This window comes from Bombina bombina, chromosome 2 (assembly GCF_027579735.1).
Source record: "Bombina bombina isolate aBomBom1 chromosome 2, aBomBom1.pri, whole genome shotgun sequence".
Classification (NCBI taxonomy): domain Eukaryota; kingdom Metazoa; phylum Chordata; class Amphibia; order Anura; family Bombinatoridae; genus Bombina; species Bombina bombina.
In genome coordinates this window covers 554,361,641-554,374,752 of record NC_069500.1, presented here as the reverse complement: position 1 = coordinate 554,374,752, position 13,112 = coordinate 554,361,641, and positions in this window count along the sequence as shown.

Here is a 13,112-nt window from a genome sequence, read left to right as displayed (position 1 = left end):
TATTTTGGGGGTCTTTGTTATTTTATTAGGGGGCTTAGAGTAGGTGTAATTAGTTTAAAATTGTTGTAATATTTTTCTAATGTTTGTAAATATTTTTTTATTTTTTGTAACTTAGTTCTTTTTTATTTTTTGTACTTTAGTTAGTTTATTTAATTGTAGTTATTTGTAGGTATTGTATTTAATTAATTTATTGATAGTGTAGTGTTAGGTTTAATTGTAGATAATTTTAGGTATTTTATTTAATTAATTTATTGATAGTGTAGTATTAGGTTTAATTGTAACTTAGGTTAGGATTTATTTTACAGGTAATTTTGTAATTATTTTAACTAGGTAACTATTAAATAGTTATTAACTATTTAATAGCTATTGTACCTGTTCTACAATATGATTATAATTTATATTGTAGCTATATTAGGATTTAGTTTACAGGTAAGTATTTAGCTTTAAATAGGATTAATTTATTTAATAAGAGTTAATTTATTTCGTTAGATAAAAATTATATTTAACTTAGGGGGGTGTTAGGGTTAGGGTTAGACTTAGCTTTAGGGGTTAATACATTTATTAGAATAGCGGTGAGCTCCGATCGGCAGATTAGGGGTTAATGTTTGAAGTTAGGTGTCGGCGATGTTAGGGAGGGCAGATTAGGGGTTAATACTATTTATTATAGGGTTATTGAGGCGGGAGTGAGGCGGATTAGGGGTTAATAACTTTATTATAGTAGCGGTGCAGTCCGCTCGGCAGATTAGGGGTTAATAAGTGTAGGTAGGTGGCGGCGACGTTGGGGGCGGCAGATTAGGGGTTAATAAATATTATGTAGGTGTCGGCGGTATTAGGGGCAGCAGATTAGGGGTACATAGGGATAATGTAGGTGGCGGCGGTGTACAGAGCGGCAGATTAGGGGTTAAAAAATGTAATAGAGTGGCGGCGGTGTGGGGGGGCCTCGGTTTAGGGGTACATAGGTAGTTTATGGGTGTTAGTGTACTTTAGAGCACAGTAGTTAAGAGCTTTATAAACCGGCGTTAGCCCAGAAAGCTCTTAACTACTGACTTTTTTCTGCGGCTGGAGTTTTGTCGTTAGATTTCTAACGCTCACTTCAGCCACGACTCTAAATACCGGCGTTAGAAAGATCCCATTGAAAAGATAGGATACGCAATTGACGTAAGGGGATCTGCGGTATGGAAAAGTCGCGGCTGCAAAGTGAGCATTAGACCCTTTCCTGACTGACTCCAAATACCAGAGGGCAGTAAAAACCAGCGTTAGGAGCCTATAATGCTGGTTTTCACGGCTACCGCCCAATTCTAAATCTAGCCGTTTGTTACTTTAACCAACTCTAAAATTAAATAAATAATACATGTCAACTTAAAGGAGAAGTGTTTTTAACCAAAAAGTGAGGACAGCAACACAAACAATACATAAGCTGTCTCTTTTTATTATTCAAAATAAAAGTTATATTTTAGAACACAATTTATTCTTTTGATACTTGAAGATACTTCATCACAGTGTATAAAAGCATACCCCTTTTTGACATAGTTCACAAGTTTGTGATCTATGTTATTGCAGTAGTAATCTATATATTATGCTTAAGCACTGCTCCTAGATGCTACCTACTTACTACTATAATAAAGTCTGACAAGGTACCTCAGGAGAACATAAGTCCCCAAGCAAAGACACAAAAATTACTTATTTTTTGGTTTGCTCCCAATCCCTTGGTTACTCTAAAATTTGTTATTAACCCCTAATCTGCCATCCCTAACATCGCCGCCACCTACCTACAATTATTAACCCCTAATCTGCCGCCCCCAACGTCGCCGCTACTATATTAAATGTATTAACCCCTAAACCTAAGTCTAACCCTAACACTCCCCTCCTAACTTAAAACTATTTTAATACATCTAAATACAATTACTATAATTAAATAAATTATTCCTATTTAAACTAAATACTATAAAATAAACCATAAGATAGCTACAATATAACTAATAGTTACATTGTAGCTATTTTAGGATTTATATTTATTTTACAAGCAACTTTGTATTTATTTTAACTAGGTACAACAGTTAATAACTATTTAATAGCTACCTAGTTAAAATAATTACAAAATTACCTGTAAAATAAATCCTAACCTAAGTTACAAATACACCTAACACTACACTATCAATAAATTAATTAAATAAATTAACTACAATTATCTAACATTAAATACAATTAAATAAACTAAACTATATTACAAAAACAAACAAACACTAAATTACAAAAAATAAAAAAACATTACAAGAAGTTTAATCTAATTACACCTAAGTAATCAGCTCTTTTACCTGTAAAAAAGAGCTGATTACTTTGGGGCAATGCCCCGCAAAAAGCCCTTTTAAGGCTTCTTCTTCTAATATTTTTTTATTTTTTGTAATTTAGTGTTTGTTTGTTTTTGTAATATAGTTTAGTTTATTTAATTGTATTTAATGTTAGATAATTGTAGTTAATTTATTTAATTAATTTATTGATAGTGTAGTGTTAGGTGTATTTGTAACTTAGGTTAGGATTTATTTTACAGGTAATTTTGTAATTATTTTAACTAGGTATCTATTAAATAGTTATTAACTATTTAATAACTATTGTACCTAGTTAAAATAAATACAAAGTTGCTTTTAAAATAAATATAAATCCTAAAATAGCTACAATGTAACTATTAGTTATATTGTAGCTATCTTAGGGTTTATTTTATAGGTAAGTATTTAGTTGTAAATAGGAATAATTGATTTAATTATAGTATTTGTATTTAGATGTATTAAAAATAGATTTAAGTTAGGGGGGTGTTAGGGTTAGACTTAGGTTTAGGGGTGAATACATTTAATATAGTAAGCGGCACACAGACATTAAAAGAAGGACGGCCATATCACAGTACTTGAAAGCTAGAGCCAAAATAATTTTTTTACAAGAGACGCATTTTGTTAAGTCAAATATCCCCAAATTTTGGTCACACCACTTTCCGTCCCATTTTCACGCCACGACAGACACCAAAAAACGGGGGGTTTCAATTTTAATACATAGATCACTGGATTTCGAGTTAGATAAGGTAATTAGAGATAACGAGGGTCGGTATATAGTTGTCCAGGGATACCTATCAAGACATATAGATATCAAGAATGGGACACGACAGGGCTGCCCGCTGTCACCACTGATATTTGCGATCTGTATAGAACCGCTAGCAGCAAATATTAGGAACATGCAAGAAATTGAGGGAGCGAAAATAGGAGCTTCTGAATATAAAACCATGCTATTCGCTGATGATGTCCTATTGACAATCACCAGACCCATGAGCTCGTTGCCGTATCTGTACAGACTATTAGATGCATACTCGGGAATCTCGGGTTACAAAATAAATTCTGGTAAATGTGAGGCACTCGCGATTAATTTACCCCCCCACATTAAAAAATTAATCGAACTAAATTTTGCGATTAACTGGGCGAAAAATTATATCACATATTTGGGGGTCAAGATAGGCGACAAAGTGGCAGATCTATACAAACTAAATTTCATTCCTGTGTATAAAGCGATCAGAAATGATCTGAGGAGATGGAGAAAATGTAATTTCTCATGGTATGGGAAAATGGTATCCATAAAAATGAATGTACTCCCAAGATTAATGTACTTATTCAGGGCTATACCGATTAATATACCGTTCTCAGAACTACAGGCGTTACAGACTGATGTACTGAAATTTCTAAGGGGAGATGGGAGACCGAGAATAGCTTCCAAGTTGCTAACGCTGCACAGACAAATAGGAGGAGTGGGAGTCCCAAACCTGGTGGAGTACTACCAGGCTGCTAGGTTGGCGCAGACAGTTACATTGGGGAAAGAAGGAAACGAGCTGATATGGCTGCAGGTGGAGGCGGAAATAATGGGTAGTACTAGAGCGGCGGATATTCTGTGGGACCTTGAAGGACGCTTGAAATCAAAGGAATATAGGTCACCAATAACGGCTGACGCAATAGGTTTGTGGGAGGGAATCACGAAAAAGATGCATCTAATCAGGAATGATTCAGGGCTGAGACCGATTAAGTTTCTTATACCAAAAGATTTAAGACGGACAGTGGACAAATGGGCAAATAAGGGGTTGTATAGGGTGGCAGACTTCTATACGGGCACTAAATTACTTACATTTAACTCAATTAGAGACCGAATAAACCCAGAGCAGCTACACTGGTTTATGTATTTGCAAATTAGCTCAACCTTAGCAACATATAGGAAGGACACACAAACCCAACAGCTCACTGAGTTTGAGAAATTGATGATGTGCCCCAATAGGGGGAAAAAACTGATTTCCAGGATATATGTCCTACTCCAGAAAGCTAAACGAGATATCGAACTAACAATGACAAAAAAATGGGAAAGAGATACATTGGAGACGTGGGAGGATAAGGAATGGAACAAACTGATAGCGAACTCCTATAGAGGTCTGATTAGTGCAGATATGAGGGAGAATTGTATAAAGGTGATGTTTAGATGGTACTTGACACCAGAGAGAACAGCTCATTTCTCCATAGGATTTAACGGATGCTGCTATAGAGGCTGTCAAGAGAGAGGTACATATAAACACATGTGGTGGGAGTGTCAGGAAGTTCAGGCGCTATGGAAGAAGCTGTCCGAATTAATTAGTAACCTATTAGACGAGAGAGTGAAACTCACCATGTCGCAGGCTTTACTTCATGAAAGGGTGAAACCTTTCAACACAGAAATTAATAGATTTATAAAAATAGTTTGCACGTGCTTAAGAATATGTATAGCCAGACATTGGAAGGAGGGAGTGCCCTCATGGCAGGAAGTGATAGGAAAAATCAAAGAGACCTACACATTGTCAGAACTGACTGCATGGGCACAAGGACAGACTGAACAATTTCAAAAGACTTGGTTTTATTGGGTACTAAGGTTCAGGGAATAACCAAGAAGGAAAGACTAGGAGACAACTAGGTACTGGACTTAATGGGGTAGCCTATCTTAGAGATAGAGAGTCTTCCCCCACGAGAGAGCATAACGGAGTTAGCGGGATGTCACCACCTCAAGAAGACTGGTAGGTTTGTTAAGAGGTAAAATGGCACCTCCTGATAGGGAGAGGGTGGGTAAGGGGAGGGGGGAGGGATAGTTAGTTAGGATGTGCAAAATATGAAGGCAGTAAAAAGTACATAAGGATGGGGAAACTACGCAGGGTATCAAGCATAGGAAGATATGTGGTCATGAGAGTTATGTAACCTGTAATCCCAATGAGTTTTGATGTGTAATAACCTATATTTAAATCCTATTGTACTAATGGGGTAATGCGAAAAGTTCTGTATTATTTTAAGATGTTGTAACCAAATAATAATAATAAAAATCATTTCAACATAATATAGTAAGCGGCGACGTTGGGGGCGGCAGATTAGGGGTTAATAATTTTAGGTAGGTGGCAGCGATGTTAGGGACGCAGATTAGGGGTTAATAACAAATTTTAGAGTGTTTGCGAGGCGTGAGTGTGGAGGTTTAGGGGTTAATACATTTATTATAGTGGCGGCAATGTCCGGTCAGCAGATTAGGGGTTAATAATTGTAGTTAGGTGGCCGTGGCGATGTTGGGGCAGCAGATTAGGGGTTAATAACTATAATGTAGGTGTCGGCGATGTTAGGGGCAGCAGAATAGGGGTTCATAGGTATAATGTATGTGGCGGCGATGTCCGGTCGGCAGATTAGGGGTTAAATAATTTTTTTAAAGTGTTTGCGATGTGTGGGGGGGGGGCCTCGGTTTAGGGGTTAATAGGTAGTTTATGGGTGTTAGTGTACTTTGTAGCACTTTAGTTAAGAGCTTTATGTTCCGGCGTTAGCCCATAAAACTCTTAACCAAGACTTGTAATACCAGTGTTAGGTAAATCCCATTAAAAAGATAGGATACGCAATTGATGTAAGGGGATTTGCGGTATGGAAAAGTCACGGAAGAAAAGTGAGCGGTAGACCCTTTCCTGCCTGACTCGTAATACCAGCTTTTTAAAGCTAACGCCGAACTCGTAATCTAGCCGTAAGAAATCTATATTATCATACAATTAGGTAACTAATTATTACATACTGCATAACATATACTAAGCTAGTAGTGCTATATACCTAGGCGCCAAGTATTCAACAGGATTGTTCAGGCGTATGTACTAATAGCTTTAAAGGGCTATACATACAGTGACACTTGCCACTACATCAGTGTTAGAACCAATACAATAATATAAACGCTATGGGTATCAAATCCAACGTGGTTATAGACCAATAACACAAGTGCATATCATGCCAATAAGCTTCCTACTCAGATTCAAATCATAATAACAGCTGATGTTAGCGTGTACCATAGTAACTTCAAATATTTATTTATAGACGCTTGACACATTATTATTATCCCTACCATTGTATAGTATAAAACAATTCACAAGCAAAGGAATCATTTCCCCACAGTGTCATAGGACATAATTCACAGCGAGAATATATCTCTCAATATAACAGTAGTCCTAAACGGCTGGGTATAACACCAAGCAGTTACATGGGTGATTCTTTCACCTAGATAGCTACAAATAGTTACAGCAACCAACTTAATAGAACTGCTAAATAATACTTCTACAAAAGATGGTGCACTAATGAACAGCGCTGTCAAATAACAACCAATGCTAACAAGTAATGTAGCAAATACAATATTTGACTACGTGCTACAATCATAAGAAGTGCAGCAATATATATTATTGTGAATTGCCCAACATTGTACATAACATTGATACTTAATACAGTATTCATATGGGATAATACTATAACCATACACTATAATAGTGGATCAATATATTTAAGTGGATCATGTGATGTGTTCATTTTAGTATATGATGTAAACAAGACACAAACATCTAATAAAAATAAAAATATTTTTTTGTAAACTCAATCTTTTTACTATTGATCTAAATACAGGTGGCCCTCGGTTTATGCCGGTTCAATTTGCGCCGTTTCAGAATAACAACCTTTTTCTCCAGTCATGTGACTGCTATTGAAAAGCAATGCACTAATTAAAATAGCCAGTAGGTGGAGCTGTCCGCTTGTGTTGCAGCAAAGTTATGCATGCTTAGTAGATTTAAAGGGACAGTCTAGTCAAAATTAAACTTTCATGATTCAGATAGGGCATGCAATTGTTAATTTTCAAACGTACTTTTAACATCAAATTTGCTTTGCTCCCTTGGTGGTATTTTTGAAAAGCTAAACCTAGGTAGGCTCAAACTGATTTCTAAACCGTGAAAAACTGCCTCCTAGCTCAGAGCATTTTGAAAAATTTTCACAGTACTAGTTCATGTGTGTCATATATATATATATATATATATATATATATAACATTGTGCTCACTCCCGTTGAGTTATTTGGGAGTCTGCACTGATTGGCTTAACTGCATGTCTGTCAAAAGCACTGAGATAATGGGGCAGTCTGCAGAGGCTTAGATACAAGGTAATTACAGAGGTAAAAAGTATATAAATATAAACGTGTTGGTTATGCAAAACTGGGGAATGGGTAATAAACGGATTATCTATCTTTTTAAACAATAAAAATTCTGGTGTAGACTGTCCCTTTAAATTAATCTGTGTACACAGAACAGACCTTAGCTATCGAGCAACAAGATCTAGCAGCCACTTCCCTATTATCTTCCTGCCCAGCTGCTTGGGGTGAGGGTGTCTAACTGCCTATTAATCATAATCACTCCAGATTGAAATGCATAGAATAGGTGCAGACCCAATATTATCTAACATGCTAACAATGCAGAGAACTGTTTGCAGAAAAAACAGAATTTATGCTTACCTGATAAATTACTTTCTCCAACGGTGTGTCCGGTCCACGGCGTCATCCATTACTTGTGGGAATATTCTCTTCCCCAACAGGAAATGGCAAAGAGCACAGCAAAAGCTGTCCATATAGCCCATCCTCAGGCTCCGCCCCCTGTCATTCGACCGACGGTTAGGAGAAAAAAAGGAGAAACTATAGGGTGCCGTGGTGACTGTAGTGTATAGAGAAAGACATTTTTCAAACCTGATTAAAAAACCAGGGCGGGCCGTGGACCGGACACACCGTTGGAGAAAGTAATCTATCAGGTAAGCATAAATTCTGTTTTCTCCAACATTGGTGTGTCCGGTCCACGGCGTCATCCATTACTTGTGGGAACCAATACCAAAGCTTTAGGACACGGATGAAGGGAGGGAGCAAATCAGGTTACCTAAACAGAAGGCACCACGGCTTGCAAAACCTTTCTCCCCAAAACAGCCTCCGAAGAAGCAAAAGTATCAAATTTGTAGAATTTGGCAAAAGTGTGCAGAGAAGACCAAGTCGCTAGTTTAATACAAATAGCAAAAGCACTACACTAGTAAGGAAGGGAACGCTCAATTCAGTGTCAGAATATATAACAAATTGAAATTATTTAAAGTCAATGTATCCTTTTATACTACTGTATTTGGATACCAACATATAATTATTTACTTATATTCAGTCGTGTGTTTTTAATGGGTATATCCATATATACCTTATGAGCTTGAGTGCTTGTGCAAGAAACTATACTAGTAACACATATAGTCTATATCCCTAGGGGGATGGAGACTGAAAGAATGCACTTAGGTAGCACTTCAGTTCCCAAAGAAAAGGTTGTAATTTGAATGAAATTTCAATAATTACCACTAGAAGCCAAAGGGTTGAGGGGGGGAAAAAAATTAAAACATAACTTTTATTAACACTGTACTAGATAAAAAAGTTTGTTGTGTAAATGTGTGCCCTTTAAAAACACATAACAGCTCGACCAATAATGAAAATGGCTCACAGTATCTTGTTGGTAAATTACCTCGGACCTAAAGTATTGCTGGAATATGCACGTATTGGATTTAGTGCATCTATCGAGTAAATAATATACTCTTATCCATCAATGTAACGCACCACCTTAAGGTTCAAAATTCCTTCATGCAATTATTAATATGTAAGATTGAGAAGCCGTATATAGAATGCACATTAGTTTGGTAAAGTGGTTACTTAGGAGACTATATCTAGTATTGGTTTCTATCCCTTATTGTTATCTTCTTAGATACTAAAGCTATCCCGCAATAGTTGGAGGTCAATAATATAGGGACTTGTATCTCAAAGAAATAATTCTAAAGTTTATATAGAATTATACTTATTTTAGGAAATATTAAGGGAGGTAGACTTTTCCATATGCATGAATCATTCACTCCTTCTGTTGGAATACTCAGTCCCCAATAATTTAAAGTTCTAAAATACGGATAGGTCTCAATTCTGATCTACTCATTCATATTGTGGTAGATTATACTGTTTAAACATATGTAGGGTTAATAATACACATTCACCATTCCATTTTATTATTCAATGGAATATGGAGAATGGCTAAGATTGCCTGAACATATGTACTTATGTATACAATATACTTAGGCTGATGTTGTACCATACATTCTAGATGGATTTAAATCATGTATAACATATGAAGGTGCTTAATGTACTGTAGCGCAACTTATCTCAAGGGTTAGCGTTTTGATAAATAATGGTGTTCATGTTTCACCAGTTATGAACTTCAATGATCATCGTCTGGATTAACACTGATGGATAATTATCATGTGACTTAAAAATTTACAATTAGTGACATTTGTTATCAGGCTTTACTAATCGGCTGTTGTATCAGATAGCCTTGCACAGTGGCTTAATAATTCTGTTAAGTTAGTGCTCGCCCACTTGTTTGCAAATATTTGTGGACTGCTTTAAATTACGGCTGTCACCTCGTATATTGTGATGTTTTAAATGTAATAATTAAGATAGCTAAGGTGAGACAGTCTCACCGCTATCGAGTATGCTTCAGCACAGTGACTAGCCTCTAAAACATATGGTGTTCAACCTTGACATATGAGTGGCACTGTTTTGGGTATTTAGCTTAGTGATTTGTTCTGGTTTGCGTGCAGTAATGCTTACGAATATAGAATACCATTTATAAACAGCTTTCAAGTGCTCTATTTTCAAACGGCCCGCACCAATACATATGTCTACAGTCAGCCGTTGTTACAGTTAAATATGCGTAATATTGTCCTCAATGCACTAGCTGGAGCTGTCAATGTGAGCGACTAACAGTTATAACTTTATAATAGTAACAGGTAGCTCCCCCTTGGCGTATGCCGAAGCAGCCACTGTAGGGGACTAGCAATTGTAATTTTTTGGGAATTAACCAGTAACTTGCCCTTAAACATGTGTCACTATCGATTAAGGATAATACTAGAAATACTGATACGGTCCTTTAAATTAAACAAGTTGCCACTGAATTCTTAAACTAATTCGAGTTTTGTTATGCCATTAAAAAAGAAAACAGGGTATTAACAGATACCCATCCCTAACATGTTTCGCCAATAGCGTTTCGGCTTTTTCAAAGGTGACGCGCGCCAGCGTCTGAGGGTATTTAAATGTGCAGACATCAGCCCATTGGTTTAACTTGGACCAATCATAAGACTCTGAAGGCTAAAGGAGGCGTAATCTGAACGTGATTGACATCAGTAAGTGAAACATTTTTTACCGTACTCTATAATGAACATTGGTTAACTGAGTGACAAGAATTTGGTAGCATAACACACAGTAAAATATACTGTTCAAAGCTGATTTTGTATAGAATCTTGCTGAGCTTGTAAAATGTTCATGTGTTATCTTAGAAGCGTATATACATATCCTTACATTTAAAGGATTTTCAGAATGAAGTATACTACTCAAAGTGAATTTAATATTTTATTCTTGCCCAAAGTCATAGAGCGTTCGTCAGTTGTACCAAATATTTTTGTATATACTCGAAAGTTCCCATATTATAATTTAGAGTTTTATCACGGAATCCAGATCTTACTGTCTGTATTACGACAGTCTGCATGTTTATTTTTGTATTAGAACTATTCTAAAATTACTTGGATAGAAACTGTAGTTTAGTATTAACCCCTTAACGACCGAGGACGTGCAGGGTACGTCCTCAAAAAAAAGGCAGTTAACGCCTGAGAACGTACCCTGCACGTCCTCGGTGTGGAAAGCAGCTGGAAGCGATCCTGTTTGCTTCCAGCTGCTTTCCGGTTATTGCAGTGATGCCTCGATATGGAGGCATCCTGCAATAACCTTTTGAAGCCATCCGATGCAGAGAGAGCCACTCTGTGGCCCTCTCTGCACCGGAGATCGGTGGCTTCCTTCGTTGGTGGGTGGGAGCAGTACCGGGAGGCGGGTGGCGGCCATCGATGGCCCTGGAGATGTGGAGGGGGGCGGGATCGTGGGCGGGGATGCCCGGGGGCGCGCACGGACGGACGCGCGCGCGTGCACGGGAGGGCGGGGGCGGGCGCGTGCACGGGGAGGGAGCGGGTGGGAACCGCTACACTACAGAAAAAGGTGCAATCAGTTTAAAATAAGTTTAAAAAAAAAACGATCAATGAGGTGGTTGGGGTTTGTGGTGGTGGGGTTTGTGGTGGTGGTTTGGGGAAGCTACACTACAGAAAAAAAAAAACTAAGAAAAAAAAGCACTTTTTTGTGTAAGCTGGATACTGGCAGACAGCTGCCAGTACCCAAGATGGCCCCAATAAGGCAGATAGGGAAGGTTACAGAGCTGTTTTGGGGGGGATCAGGGAGGTTGGAGGCTAAGGGGGTTCCTATACAGCAGAATAATTATTAATTTTTTTTTAAAAAAAAAAAACCTAAACCCCCCAAAAAGCTTTTATTTTAGTACTGGCAGACTTTCTGCCAGTACTTAAGATGGCTGGGACAATTGTGGGGTGGGGGAGGGAAGGGAGCTGTTTGGGAGGGATCAGGGGGTCTGATGTGTCAGGTGGGAGGCTGATCTCTACACTAAAGCTAAAATTAACCCTGCAAGCTCCCTACAAACTTCCTAATTAACCCCTTCACTGCTAGCCATAATACACGTGTGATGCGCAGCAGCATTTTGCGGCCTTCTAATTACCAGAAAGCAACGCCAAAGTCATATATATCTGCTATTTCTGAACAAAGGGGATCCCAGAGAAGCATTTACAACCATTTGTGCCATAATTGCACAAGCTGTTTGTAAATGATTTCAGTGAGAAACCTAAAATTGTGAAAAATTTAACGTTTTTTTTTTTATTTGATCGCATTTGGCGGTGAAATGGTGGCATGAAATATACCAAAATGGGCCTAGATCATTACTTTGGGTTGTCTACTACACTACACTAAAGCTAAAAGTAACCATACAAGCTCCCTACAAGCTCCCTAATTAACCCCTGCACTGCTGGGCATAATACACGTGTGGTGCGCAGCGGCATTTAGCGGCCTTCTAATTACCAAAAAGCAATGCCAAAGCCATATATGTCTGCTATTTCTGAACAAAGGGGATCCCAGAGAAGCATTTACAACCATTTGTGCCATAATTGCACAAGCTGTTTGTAAATAATTTCAGTGAGAAACCGAAAGTTTGTGAAAAAATTTGTGAAAAAGTGAACGATATTTTGTATTTGATCGCATTTGGCGGTGAAATGGTGGCATGAAATATACCAAAATTGGCCTAGATCAATACTTTGGGATGTCTTCTAAAAAAAAATATATACATGTCAATTGATATTCAGGGATTCCTGAAAGATATTAGTGTTCCAATGTAACTAGCGCTAATTTTGAAAAAAAGTAGTTTGGAAATAGCAAAATGCTACTTGTATGTATGGCCCTATAGCTTTCAAAAAAAGCAAAGAACATGTAAATATTAGGTATTTCTAAACTCAGGACAAAATTTAGAAACTATTTAGCATGTTTTTTTTTTGGTGGTTGTAGATGTGTAACAGATTTTGGGGGTCAAAGTTAAAAAAAAAGTGTGTTTTTTTCCATTTTTTCCTCATATTTTATAATTTTTTTTATAGTAAATTATAAGATATGATGAAAATAATGGTATTTTTAGAAAGTTAATTTAATGGCGAGAAAAACGGTATATAATATGTGTGGGTACAGTAAATGAGTAAGAGGGAAATTACAGCTAAACACAAACACCGCAAAAATGTAAAAATAGCCTTGGTCCCAAACGGACAGAAAATGGAAAAGTGCTGTGGTCATTAAGGGGTTAAAATT